General features: G+C 43.6%; 1 pseudogene across 1 annotated transcript in view; it reads right to left on the minus strand.

The window, feature by feature from the left end:
- Nucleotides 1-14,375, minus strand: part of LOC307075202 (netrin receptor UNC5D-like) — an 83,557-nt pseudogene extending 69,182 nt beyond the window's left edge. The window contains exons 1-2 of the transcript in view: nucleotides 14,324-14,375; nucleotides 4,767-4,964 (exon numbers count right to left, since the gene is read on the minus strand). The product of the transcript in view is annotated as a netrin receptor UNC5D-like (transcript). The remainder of the gene's footprint in view (nucleotides 1-4,766; nucleotides 4,965-14,323) is intronic.
- Between the last annotated feature and the right edge of the window lie 992 nt (nucleotides 14,376-15,367).

Raw genomic sequence — 15,367 nt, forward strand, 5'->3', positions numbered from 1 at the left:
TTAGAGTCGGAAGGAAATAACAACAGGGAGCTAGATCTGAACAAATGCTTTTCTAACTAGGCTGAGTGATTGCCAAGTGTGTTAGGACCTAAATGTATGTTTGAAAGCTATATATCTCTTCTTTATGACACAAATCCTGGCCTGGTGGCAAACATTGACTGAGCATCAATCAGTGCTTTCATTTGTTCCATTTGTCGAAACTACCGAACTGTTGCATCACAACAACAAGCGTCAAATCTAAAATTAAAAAAATGAAATGATTGACTTGACCAGTGGTGAAATAATTTAATTAATTTAAATTCCATCATCTAAGGTTTTGGTAGGTGTGTTTGTGATTGTGTAAGAATGTATGAATGTCAACTATAACGTGAACACTAAACCGTCATTTTAGCTGTTTCACAGATTAGCTGTTTGATGAGGTGTCGGCCCCCGTTGCCTTCTGAGTAACGGAGGAATATCCAGCTGCTACGGCATCCCGTCTCCTCCTAATCCAATGTCTTTGGAGTAATATGGGGGTGATGGATTAATCAACAGCATGAATGAGAGGATGGCCACTACTCATCCTAACCACACCGCACAAGCTCACTACAAGTGTGTTGACTTGTGGATGAACGTGTTACTTGCCCATAGACTAATAGAGGAGGCATGGATATCTATCTCCATCCTCACAAGGTATTGTTTCATCATAATAATACAGAGGATTTGAATGATGAATGAATGAGGATGATACATGAACAAATACATGTTAGGGATGGGCTTTGACTCTCTGTATCTGTATGTGTTCGACCATCAGTATTAGAAGTATAGCTAACTGTATAGCTGGATTTGTGTTTGGGTAAAAACACTAATAACTGTCACGGTCCGCCCCTGGTTTTCCCATTCACCTGCCTGCCGCCCTGATCTCCCCTAATTAACCCAACCACCTTCACCTGTGCTCCCCCTATAACAGTCCTCTCCATTCATTCCATTCATGTCTGCTCCTTGTTCCCCGTCTCCTGATCCACCTGCCTGACTTCCTGTTATCGACCCTTCGCCTGCCTGACCTCCCGCCCGACGTCGAGTCCCTGTCGGTCTGTCTGCTCTCCAGCTCCCGACTCCTGATCTGCTCTTCTGCCCTCCCGTTGCCAACTCCTCGCCTGCTGACCCACAGACGATTCCCTGCCCACCTGTCGGTGACTTTACTGTCTGCTCTCTGCCTGCCCGACCCTGTACCGGTATAAATCCTTGAAATTGTCCTCAACTGGCGTCTGTCTGTGCACTTGGGTTCTGCCTAACCCCCCTGTTACAAATAACAGGGTCTTAAGACGGACATGGTTCTATGTAGAGGAAATTTTATAGATTCTAGTATCAATATTATTTTAGTATTCACACCCTCCCATTTTGCTTTACAAAACCTCATGATTAGGAACTTTTTCCTGGACTTTATATAATCAATTATTGATTCATGATATGTACTTATATTGTTTTGTGCATTTTATCTTTTCATTAGTCTAATTTGACCCTGGGTTTGAATATATAGAAACAAATTCTATATATGCACACAAATAGCAGTTTCACAGATCCCAACAGATTGTGTAAGGTTAACTTCATGATTAATGCAGCCATCAAACCTTTTTCCCTATTACTCAGAGAACATTGTAATACTTCCACGTTGAAGGTTAACGAGAATATGTGGGGACGACGATAGCAATGCGGAGGTGGTTATTAACCAAGAATCCAGACTTTGAATAATGTATGTTCATTACATTATTATTGACTAAGATAGCAATTTATTTTGAATATTTTTATAATCAAGCAATGCATATGGAATTGGCCATAACTTCAGGATTCATGGACAATCATGTAAATTATTCCTTTTTTAGTATTCTATTTGATCAACAAATAGTCCTCTATTTATTCATGATAGTTATTTTATTTATTTTGCATGAGATGTTCGAGTAACATGATCAAATATGTAATTTTGTTAATAGTTAGTGTGTATTATAGTACTTTGTCAAATGTAACCCTATACGGAAACAGGTACATTATCCTGCTGCAAGAGCTCTTAAACATACCTTAAAGAGTCGTTAATTAAATATAACAAATATGAGGCTGGTGACTATATATACACACAGTGTCTTTAACAACACAACACAGCAGGACCAGCACATTAATTGGCCCACTCTGTGCAAATATATATCATGTAGTAGCTACAGATGGGATCAGAAAGTGCAGGATAAAATAATTGCTATTAATAAATGCTAGTCCAGAATGAAGATCCAGCTCTCAATGTCTGGCGGCAGTATGTGTTTGTGTGTAGGGTGTGTGGGGGGGGGGGGGGGGGGGGGGGAAGCAGCATTGAGATGCATCTCTATCCTGTTCTCCTGGCCCTGACAAAGGTTCATAGCTACTAGCACAGGAGCAACCATATTTCCAATCCCCTGCTATTTACTCTCCTCTCCCCCTCTGCGCCCCCCCCCCCACATTCTGCTCTTTCACAGCTTCTCTCTCTCTCTCTCTCTCTCTCTCTCTCTCTCTCTCTCTCTCTCTCTCTCTCTCTCTCTCTCTCTCTCTCTCTCTCTCTCTCTTTCACAATTTCTCCCTCCCTCCCTCCCCTCCCTCCATCCCTTACCCAATCCTCTCCAGTTCTCTCCCCTGTCTTTCCCTCATTTCACCCCCTACCTCCCCATCTGTCCAAGAGGAGGTTGAGAGAGAGCGATAGAGGGAGAGAGAGAAATAGAGAGAAAGAGAGAGAAAGAGAGAGAGAGAGAGAGAGAGAGAGAGAGAGGAGAGAGAGAGAGAGAGAGAGAGAGAGAGAGAGAGAGACAGAACTAGAGAGTGAGAGCGATGACTGGTGATAAGGAGACAGATGGGAGCCGGGTCTATAAACGACCGGGCCTGTGAAGACGTTGCGACCGGGTCTCGGCCGCTAACAGCAGATAGCCATCGGGCTCGTTGGTCACGGCCTTCACATTCACAATTAGGAACGGTATTTTGAGGCCATGCGTTTTTGTCGTGCAACCTTTCATGTATACCCTATGCAATTCTATCCAATTCAGGATGGGTGCGTTAAAGGGGTAGTTCGGAATTTTGGACATAGGGCCTGATTCCCAAGTTAGCCTTGGTGTTCTTTATCATTGGAGACAGTTTTCAACACATTTCATTCAGTCCTTCTAGTTGCAGAGTTTGCTCGTGGTAGGCTAGCACACGGCAACGGGCAATACTAGCCTGCTAATAAAACAGTCATACCCACTCCACAGTACACCCGAGGCAAATCAACTATAACGCCAGAAGGTCGATGTAAATGTCTCTGTTGATAGAATAATGTTAGAAATAAAACCAACCTTGCATTGCATTGCATTTTGAGGGACTTGCTGTGTCTCAGCAGCAGTGTTATATTCCTGGTAGTAGGCTAAGGCAGTGGCGGACTGATACCTAGTGTAGCCCTTTTACCCCTATAATAAAGAGGGCAGGGCCCTAGGTTCTTCAATCAATCTTAAATTATTAGATTTGATTTCCTATATTATGCTAACCATATAACACCAGCACCCTTATTAAATATTAACCACTAAACACACACAATATCCACGTATCCACTGTACGTATTTAGTAAGCCAACCAACAAAAGGGTAAGTAGTTAAAACGTTCACTTATTTGAGAACAATATAAGTGCATGTCACAGATCCCATATCGCACCTCTTATTACCATACAGGCTACAAGTAATTAACATTACTAAGTAAGCCGGCACATAAAAGAAACAAAATAAAACAATCCTTCACAAAAGAAAACCCGCTGCAGGCCTGTTGATGAATAGTCCTCTTGGCTCCTTCGAGCCAAGAGAACTCGGTCGGCTACTCACACGTCCAGGTAAAACGCGATGGGCGTCCTTGAAGGTCCGTGGAAGTCCATGAGAGTACTTGGAAAGTCTGTGGAAGTCCGTGAAAGTCCTGAGGAAGTCCATGGAAAGGACACAGGCGCTCACTGCTTGTCGCGTGATTTCTTTTGCCCGAGCCCTGTCAGCCAATCCGCGTGGTCACACCCGCTTTCTTGTGCGGCGGTCCCTCGGAAACCCTGTGGCAGTAGCATCGCTAGCTGCGTTAGTTAGCAGGCCACTGTTCAGCTACTTCTGTCAATTAACTGACCGGGTCGTATGTGAACCGGTCCAGTGGAGCTTTCAAGTTTTCAAGTTTGGGTTGAACTTTGTCTTCAATCTTGTGTTGCGGATATGTCATCAGCCTTCAACAAGACTGTACTGTACAAGGTTAGTTTTAGTTCTAACATTATTCTATCAAGACAGACATTTACATCTATAGTCTGGCGTTATAATTAATTTACCTCGGGTGTTCTGTGGAGTGGGTAAGACTGCTTTATTAGCAGGCTAGTATTGCCCGTTGCCATGCGCTAGCCTAGCACGAGCAAACTCTGCAACTAGAAGGACTGAATGAAATGTGTTGAAAACTGTCTCCAATGATAAAGAACACCCAGGCTAACTTGGGAATCAGGCCCTATGTCCAAAATTCCGAACTACCCCTTTAATCACAAATCAGAGCGAAACTTTTGATTCTTTCCACCAATTTAACGAAGAATGTGTGATGTTTGTCGTCGTCCCCCTGGTCGTCAAGTAGACTTGTTTAACTCCACGGTTGTCATAACGATATCACTATTGTGTGAGTGAGTGAATGAGCGAGCGAGTGAGCGTGTGCGTGCGTGCCTGCGAGCGTGAGTGCATGTGTGTGCGTGCGTCCGTGCGTGCCCGCGTGGTGCGTAAGTGTGGTGTGCTCCGTACCGGTGCCCAGGTCGGTGTGCTCCTGGGCCAGGTGCTGGCTCTGATGGACCCATTCCCCGTTGCACTTGAAGAAGATCTGCAGCGCGGGCTGGGCCCGGCAGCGCAGCTTGATGGGGTTGCTCTTGATGATGTAGGCGTCGTCGGGCTCCTGCAGGAAGCGGGGGAGGGTCCCGGACTGGAGGGCCTCGCCCCTGGACCCTGGGACACACACACAGGCACACGGTCACTACATACATCTATACACAAGGTCACAGTGCCTTTACCTGGACATTACAGTTGTGTTATTCGAGTCTGTGTCATTTTGAATTTGTTTGATTTCCCCGGCTCATTATTCACCTTCAAAATTAAAAAAATATAAATATATAATGTAAATCAATATGGCACATATGGTTAAGGGGAATCTTGTTTCTCCTTCCTTCTGTATTGTATTGAATGGGTACAGCTCACATCATTTTTATAAATCACAGAAATGACTCCAAGACAGCCAAAACAGTCCATTCAATCCAAACTTCACAAGTGTGTGTGAATATCTGTGTATTTGCATGCATTCATGTGTATGTGTTTGTGCATGTGTGTGTGTGTGTTTCTGTGTCTGTGAGGGCCTGTCAATGTCTATCCTTCTGGGGAGTGCTTACTTATGTGTGTGTGTGTTTGTGCGCTCCTGTGTGTATGTGTGTTCAAGAGATTTTCTTCTGTTTGTGTGTCTGTACATGTATGGGTGTGTGTGTCTGTGGTTCTGCACGATGGATCTGCGTTGATGCGTGTCTGTGTGCGTGGTTGTGCATGCATGTTTGACAGCGCCGCTGTAAATCACACAGTTTCGCACCCTGTTGTGCCTTGTCCCACACTGCGGCACACTCCCATTCACTCCCTCTTTGCTCCGGAGCCCCAACAACGATACACGCTTTTAATTTGAAAGCGCCTAGCTGCAGGCGAAGCCTTGGCCTGGTACAGAGTGCCTCCATTTGTTCAGCGTGGGTGCAGTGAGATGGCATGTTTACGTTTGGTTAAACGCAAAGCACAGACGGGGGCCCCCATGCGAGGGCCCTATTCATCAGAGGAAGACACCGCTGAACCCGGGCCCCACACCAGCACAGGACCTCGCAACCAGCAGGGGGGGGGGGGCGATTGTTCAATGGTGTTGTATCTCCACACCGAGATCTATTAACACGGATACATCTCTGGCTTCTTGGTTTGTTAAACTCGTTAACTCTGGAAACCAGGTATTATAAATATTATTAGTAGTATTTAACGTTATCATTATAGAGTTTGCGTCAGTGTGTTTCTAATTGTTGGGTACTGACTGACTGAAAAGGTACATCATATATTATGATTGATTTCATATTATTGATGACATATTTCGAATCATTAGATGGGCTTCTATTTATTTTCAAATCAATCTCGTGAGTGATCCAGCTCTGTGCACTCTGCGGTTTCCACGGTGATCTATAACCACTGGGTCAGTCCAGCATAAAAAATAAAGCAAGCCCCAGATACACCCTGCCAGTCTGGTGGAAAAACAAGATGTCATTGCCATAGGGCTGAGGGATAGCTCTATCAGAAACACACACACACTCTATTAGAAACACACACACAAACACCCACACACACACACACACGCACCACACACACACACACACACACACACACACACACACACACACACACACACACACACACACACACACAGAGCCTCACCTGTAATAATGAAAAGAAAAAACAAATGATAATAAAATAAAATAAATTAAAAATTAATATATTGATATTTGTCTTCTGATCTGTACTCTAAATGTAATCAATGTACGATTCCAATACTTTCAATATTTTTTACTGTAAAAATCGTTGAATTTTCCTATTTCCTGTTCCCAGAGGGGAGATACGCGTGTTGAGGCAGCGAGCAGTGGTGTCACTGAGAATTGAGCAATCCCTTACAAACTGTGAGGGATTGCACAGTTAGTGAAAAGGTTTGCATGCCTTTTGCTTTTTCACCGTTTGTCACCAATGTAATGTTTGTAGACACTTTTGTTGTGTGTTCAAACTTTACTTAAAATAGTTAATGCATTTCATGCATGTGTATAACATATTTAGTCTTGCAGCAAGAATAAATATGCTGATCTGACATAGAACTGCGCTGAAAAAGCATGAAATGAGGGAGCCAGTACCTCTGCCTCACTGAAAGGGGCATATGCGTGAGCCCACAGAGTTTATAGGATGCTTCCGTTACCTTCATTTACGCAGAGTCAAGTGCACTACATCCGTTTGTTTATTTACAAAAAACATTTCTGACTGCAAAAATGGTAGATTCAATAACCAAGCTCAGAAGATTCTCAAAACTGGACTTTCAATCAAAAAGCGAAGAGATGAATGATGAAACCAATGCCGGAGCTAAACGGGTTGTTTCAAACAACGGGACAGAAGATAACACACTCTTTTCAAACAGAGTGGCACCGCCGAAAAGACTATGTGGCTGTGCTACTAGAAACCTGTACTATATAACAATTGGGTTCATACATATTTTTAAATCTGACTGAAAATGTCAGTGCCTCACCAGCCACGAACCTCACCGCACGTCTCTGCACACACAAACACACACACACACACGCACATACAAACAATGCTGTCATTGCTTGGGAGGAAGAACCTTGAAGCAGGTGCTGCAAATATTATTTACCCGTGAAAAATATACGAAGGTGCTTAATAAATGAATCCAAAGGTTTTAATAAAATCCCTTAAAAAAAATGCATTTCAAAGTTGTAGCAGTAGTAGTTTAACATCAACACGACTACAATTTCAATAATTCAGCATAGATACGAAACAGCAATCTAGCAGTTCACTGATCTCTGAAGCACCACAAAGTTGATCTGGGAATATTGTTCAGGCAGCTTCCATGCATCTCATACACAACGTCAGTACCAGGCATGCATAAATAGGGGGGAGGAGGGGGGGGGGAGAGAGAGAGAGAGAGAGAGAGAGAGAGAGGAGAGAGAGAGGAGAGAGGGAGAGGAGAGAGAGAGAGGGAGAGGGAGAGAGAGGTTCAACGTTTAGAGACCGGCCAATCATAAAACGGGCCGTTGCACTGATGAATCCTTCAACAAGCAGCGATGAGAAGCCTCATCACAAGCATTTTGAGAGTACAACTCATTTTCAAGATCATCGCTTCATATTGAGGGACCGATCTATTATCGAATAATCATCAGAAGGGCCGGAATCTTCCATGACATTCGTAACCTCTAATAGCATCTACCTTTGATCGGCCAAAAAGTTATTTCCATATCCCATTCCCAATCGGATTAAGAGCCCCTAACTGAGCAACATTCAACCCCTCCACCTCCTCCTCCACCACCAGTTTTATCAGCGGCATGGCATTAGGGTTGCACAGTTAATTGCATTTTTATCTAATTCCTTCTGCAACTAGAAAATCAGTAAGGTCACAATCAATGCATTGCAATTTTCTTAACAAAGTAAATGATATTGCACGGCCATTTCATTCAAATCTAAATCATCAACGGTCACAACTCAGCATTAAGCACCCTAAAAAATCACAAGCGTGATTGTTTAGGGTCTAATCACAGGCGTGACCCCCTCCATCCCCAAAGACAACAGGGGATGATAAGCGCTGGGTATTAACCAGGCAGGAGTCAGCTGCTTACACATAACAAACAACCTCCCAAATCGACTAATGAATTCTCTGTTTGGTTAACTAAAAAGCGGCAGAATACTTATTTGTTAATCAGCAACAAACAAGCGTTGTTGACATTTCGTAAACAGGGGAAAAAAACACAACCACTACCCTCCCCTCGGTGTGTGTGTGTGTGTGTGTGTGTGTGATGGTGTGTGTGTGTGTGTGTGTTTGTGTGTGTGTGATGGCTTGTGTGTGTGTGTGATGGAGTGTGTATGCGTGTATGCATTGGAGGATGAGGACGCGATTCATCGCAGCATCTCTCCCCTTTATCCGTATGCAAGCAAGAGTCTATTTGTATGAATTCACAACATAAATAAAGTCTGGCAATAGTCAACAGTCTATTAAATAATGTGGCTGATGTCAAGGTATGGTTTAGTGTCTGTAGTTGTGGGTGGAGGCGCGCGGCGCTCGCGGCAGCAGATGGAGCGGTCTGCCTTCCGGAGCAGAGGTGAGCGGAGCAGAGGATCCGGGGTTGGAGGGAGAGATTTTGCTGTGTGTGTGGAGAGAGCAGATGAAGGGTGGATGTTGGAGATAGTGAGGAAGGCACCGAGGGAGCCTCTGTTTAGATCAACCAAATGTGACCCATGAAGAATTATCCCAGAGCGATTTCAGGAAAATACTTTGGGCAGACTTTTCAGTATTATTAAAATATCTTACGCCTCAAGAAGAGAAGTAATTATTTATATTCCACCGAGCATTGAGACAACCAGCTTATTACCTGTTTGAGAAGGACATTTCCCCCTGTATGTGTAATATAGAGTTACATTGCACTTTAGCGCACTACTACTGTATGCTGCGATTTAACACTGGATTCTATACCGGTTAACAGGATACAACGATTATGAACACTATCCGCTCCTGATTGTGACCAAGGCATGATGTTCAAACAGTTCTTCACGCCCCAAGCCGATCTACCGCCATTTCCCATTGCCCCCACGGGGCGCGTCTCAGAGGGACTTCAAAGACAGAACAAACGTCTTAGTTCATTCTCCATCCAAACACGAGACCTCATCCAGGCCGCACGCCCACACGGGCGTCTCTCGTCATTGACCACACACAACCAAGAGAAGAGCTGAGAGAATGCCCACCACAGACAGACATGTCAGCGTGTGTGTTGGTGAGTGTGTGTCTGTGTGAAGTTTGAGTGTGTGTGGTTGTATCTGGCTTTGTTCAAATATTGATGCAACCCTCTGGTGTATCATCTGAGGACTGTGCTTGTGTGTGTACACACAAACACACAAACATGGACACACACGCATTGCAAACACACAGATACACAATATAGGATATAAACAATATGATGACATAAACTGGACTGGAGCAGTTTGGGGGCTGAGGAACGGCAGCCGTCACTCTGCTCAGGGATTTAGAAGAGAGATTCCTGGTCGGTGGGGGGGCTTTACGTCCCCGCTGGTTAGAAGGAGCAGTCAGAGCCTGGCTGTGGAGATAAACCACCGCTTTGCCGTTGTGCCAAAGTGCTGAAATGGGGGTTCAATAACTTAATTATGGCGGCTTATTGTATCCATTGATTAAAAAAGGACGTATTATCTCCACTTTCGTTTGCGAACTTTGCCAAGATTAGGGTTAGGGTTGCTGGGAAGTAAAGTTGGTAACACTTTATATTAAGGTCCTTGTAATAAGCCTTAGTTAATATGTAATAAGACCTTATTTTATGCTTATTAACATTGAATTTTGTTAATAAGACTATCAATAAGTGTTAATAATAACATAATAATCTTGTTTATTGTGAGATGATAAAATAAAAAAAGCACATCTTTGAAAAAAAAGGAAAAAAAAAAATAATTTTAAAAACTTCTGAACGTATTCTTGAACATCAACATTTAAAAAAACGGACTAGACGAATCCGAGCCGCTCCGCTCTCTTCCGCTACGTAACTAAGATGGCTGCCGTTGAGTACGAAAAGTGTACATCGATCCACACTTCGCGATTTCACCATTTTGAGTACACCATCCGGGTCCTTTCAGTACACTTATTTTCGCCTGATCTGAATTAGAACATCCTACGTACTCAAACATAGGCTAGTAAGTACGGATAGTATGGATATTGGAACACAGCACGAGTCCGGCTTCTCCATGGCCTCAGGGGATGGTTGGGAATTCTTCTGGCAGGTCTAACTTGCTACTGTATAAAGAAACACAAAGAACATTGACCACAATAGACAGTTAGCAGACAGGTTACAATAAGCATTAAAACTTCAAGCCGTCATTCACTTGCATTAACATAACTTCCGTTTTAAAACAACCTTCAAAATAAAAGCCTTTAAAGGGTATATTATATGAGGCACAAAACAGATCACACTCACTCAACATGTGAGGATTTATTAATCTTAGTAAGCCTAAGAAATGCTTAGTAAAGTTTTAACAATGACATAATAGGTAAGTTAGTAAGACTCAATAAATGGGTTTGTAATGTTTTTATTAACTATAAGAAACTCATCAGACTATTGTAAACATTATTAAGCAATCAATAAATAGTTAACACGTTTTTTATAATATCTTATAAAAAGTCTTATAATATCACAATAAACATGTTTATTATGTTATTATTAACACTTATAGATAGTCTTATTAACACCAATTAATGTTAATAAGCATATAATAAGTGTCTTATTACCTATTAGCAAAGGCTTATTACAAGGACCTTAATATAAAGCGTTACCGTAAAGGGTAAAGCTGCTGAATCGCCATGCTGTAGCGATTAGTATGGTAGTATACCTGCTGCCTTTTTTAAGAACGCATTCCTAAAATGTTCCACAGGTTTTAGACAGTTCAGCGTTATCTCATCCGTCCAATTAAAAGACAGTGACAGAAAGACCTTTGATTGATTAGGGTGACAGTAACACAGTAAATGCTGGGTTCGTAGGAGGGTTCTACTGCTGATCCGGCCCAAGCCATGGGTAGCCCACCATAACGCTACCTCTGTATGGCTCGTACATTAGAATGCATCATGGGAATTGTTGATGAGGATCTTTCACCACTTTGAGCGGCCCCAAGAAAACTGTCCTTCAAAATCAAAACCTCCATCAGCATCAACCAGGCTCATGAAAACGTTGTTTTTGCCACGTCTCATATGAGAACCACTGTGGCAGTTTCAAACACAACAATGTCTCCCCATGATGACAAATCATTTCATGATTGGTTACCAAAATAACATACCTGTATTTGTCATTGTTATTGCATTGTGACGTTGTGACTTTTGTGATGGACAAGCAAAATTATTGTGATCTTAAACCCCTTTCTAGGTCATCAGCAAACTGCTCAAACAATCAAGATTTAACTTTTCACGATGAAACATTTATTATTTTATTATCCTAGGATGAGCTTAGATTTCATCTCACATCTTCAAAAACAGTCCACCTGTTTGTAACGAAAGCTCCTGTGTGTGTGTGCTTGTGATTGTATGTTTGGTGTTTGTTTGTTTAATTTTATGTATGTGTGTTTGGATGTTTATGCATCTGCTTTTATAAGTGTCTATATTTGTAGGTGTGTGTTTAATTGCATGCATGTGTAATGGAATGTTGATGTTTCTGTGGAGTTGTATGTGTATATATGCATGTTTGTGTGTGTGTGTGTGTGTGTGTGTGTGTGTGTGTGTGTGTGTCTGTGTGATACCCTGATGCTTAGCGTTTGTGTCTGCGTGTATGTGTATGTGGGTCGCCTAGGCAACGCCCAGGTGGTACATGCGTCGACTCCGTCTGTGTTGTGACAGCCTGTCAGCCCTGGTCCCGGCTGGTGGGGGAGGAGGGCTCTCCCTCTGCTCCGACGATAATCAAAGAGTAAACACGCCCAAGCAAAAGTGGGTTACCTGAGATGTCAACCTAACAAAGAGGGGGCTCTCTCTCTCTCTCTCTCTCTCTCTCTCTCTCTCTCTCTCTCTCTCTCTCTCTCTCTCTCTCTCTCTCTCTCTCTCTCTAAGCTCTACCTGTCAATCTTCACACTTTAACCCTAAAAATCAAGCTGCACTTCAATACATTTTGAAAGCCACCTATATTAACATTTTTGTGCGACTTTCACACTTTTCAAACATTTATCCCATCGATTACTTAGCTGTTGATTTCCTCATCCCACCAACACCTAATGAAGATGAACTAAAAAGAAAAAGGTGCTACATTTAGATTGTAGCTTTCAGTAAGTTCGGGTGGCGGGGATAACCATCATGCGGTGACAGTGACGCTGCAATGCAAATGTCCATCACTGTATGTAAGTGTTAGCTACAGTGTCTGATGTTGTTAGAATACAAAAAGGAGAGGAAGACGAGAGCTAAGTCCCTGTGGACCGGTAATACACAGCTTCACGGCTTGTGACTTGGTCTAGTGGCTAGGCAAACCAATCTTAGATATCGACTTAACCGATGGCGGCTGGCTTAACTGGGATACAAATTATATGGGTCATAATTGTGTGCATTTAAAACATCTTTGATTATTCGCTACAGGTATATCAAGCAATGGATGCACACACACACACACACACACACACACACACACACACACACACACACACACACACACACACACACACACACACACACACACACACACAGACACGCACACACACACACACACACATACATTCACACACACGTGCGTTTTGTTAAATAAAGCATAATTTTAGCAGCAGAATAACAGGGTATCAATACTTAATGCTGATATATTTTTCATTTAGCCTTTTGATCCATTCTGAAGGCAAAACACAAGAGACTGGCTCAAAACAGCAAAAGCCTGAATAAAACAATTGTCTATGCTACACATTCTGTGAGTACAACCACACGCCCACAACCTGACACAGCGCACACGGTGTTAACACACCATCACAGACTACCGCCGTTCATATTCCCTTCAGTATGTCGTTCCCTGGGATAACGTTGTGAACACATGTGTTATGATTAACACAGAACACATGTAATGGAACTCCATTATTAAACACATTCATGAATAAATTGTGGCAATCATGGCTCTTTAGAAGGTTTACAATCCATTAAGGTTAATCCATTAATGCATTTTGGCTTTTCTTAATAGCATGCCTTACAGCATTTTCTAGATTAATATATGTATTTTAGTCTGATTAGGCAAATGGTGTATAATGGGGCTGATATCAACATGTCATCATCCGCCAACCTTTTTTTGAAAACGTATTTATTCATTAAGTAACTCCTCTACTAGCGAATAAAAGGATGTGAGGTTTCGAGTTTATCTTTCCGTCAACTTCTTTATATGTATTTTTAAACCACATCACATAAATTTTTGTATTTTAGCTTCCACACTTAATGCTGCTATAAGTAAGACTTGAGAGTGGAAAAGAAAGAGCGGAAGAGAGTAGGCTTTTGAAAACTTTAAAACTCTGCAAAACGTCTACTCCTTACCCACATTTCTCAAGGGTTGGCATTTCACGCAGCTGTGATGAACAGGCAAATGGTTTCCCCAAGGCAATCAAGGAAGAGACGCTCTGATTGGTAAGAACTCCGCCGGGAGCGTTCTTGAATCGAAATGGTCTCAAACACGGCTTTGAATTTTCAAAATTTTCAACAACTTCCACCCAAATAACAGCTCTTGAATCATACCTACAGCCAAGATACAACATTATCATCAATGCTGCGCTACATTACGTAACCACCATAAGGGGGGGGGCACACACAGTGGTTGGCCTATAAGTCACATGACCTGCATGTCCTCAATCCCCCATCCACAGCGCGGTTCTGTGTCTTCCAGCACACAAAGAGGAAGAAAGGGGGCCCTCCTGAAAAATGCAACAGAAAATGTTATTTTTTTGTCCCAATGGGACCTCCACACCACTCCACTACTCTCCCATCCGACCTCCACCCCCTCCCCAAGCCCTCCGCACGGCTGCGCTCCACGTACGGAGCTCACAGGCCGGCTCAAAGGACCAGGACAAGAGGCCGTGCTCTTCCATTGTGGATCCCAGGGGAGGCTCCTCCTCCTTCAGACTCCTCACCCTTGGTGGTGGAGCCGCCTGGTAGTGGTGGTGCCAATCTGATGGAGCTCCTCCACCTCCCGATCAGCAAAGGGAGCGAATAGGATCAAGCTCACATGAGTTATGAAGCAGAAGGGACTGAGATCCTCGTAGCAGAGGAGGACGCTGGGAGTCTGCTCCGTCTGAGCCCGGGGCCGGTGGCGGTCCCCTTTTAGAAGACGTATTCGGCGTTATAAAGAATGCACGTGTTATTGTTCACGTTGAACCCCGAGAACAGAGAAGCGCGTCCCCACCACGGATAGCTGTGTGGCTCATTACTAATGAAGCGCTCGCCTCCGTAGTCCTTCTTAATAAGTCGGAGCGAGACGGGGGCTCGTGTTCTCGTGAATCCCAGCCCCACCCCATTAATATTTGAAATGAGAAACCACAACACAAAAAAATACATTGTGGTCTTTCAAGGATGGATGGGAGCATTTGTCAAGCGTAGACACACACACACACACAGACACACACACACACACACACACACACACACACACACACACACGTGTTGTCCCCTTGTCACACACATTCTGCTCCATGCCCGTCTCATCAGTGGCCCATGAGCGAGCGAGCACACGGCCAAGTGGGCAGCACGACGCGGTGCGTTTGACTCACACACACGTTGTTGTTGTTGTTTTAGGGACTTATTTTTTGGCGGTCACTCCGATGGGATATTTACGACGATGACACACACCCAAGTACAGAAGGACTGGCGTCATCGCCCCGACGGCTGTGCGTGCGAGAGAGAGAGAGAGAGAGAGAGAGAGAGAGAGAGAGAGAGAGAGAGAGAGAGAGAGTGTGGATCACAATAGAAGCACTTGTCGTTCAGATGGGGCGGTGCTCTTGGGTCTGGTGGAACGGAGGAAATGGTCGGTTTAGTGATCGGCAGACTAGGCAGACTAGAGACTTACACTGGGGTTGCGTCATAA

Source organism: Pollachius pollachius (assembly GCF_949987615.1).
Source record: "Pollachius pollachius genome assembly, chromosome: 4".
Classification (NCBI taxonomy): Eukaryota; Metazoa; Chordata; class Actinopteri; order Gadiformes; family Gadidae; genus Pollachius; species Pollachius pollachius.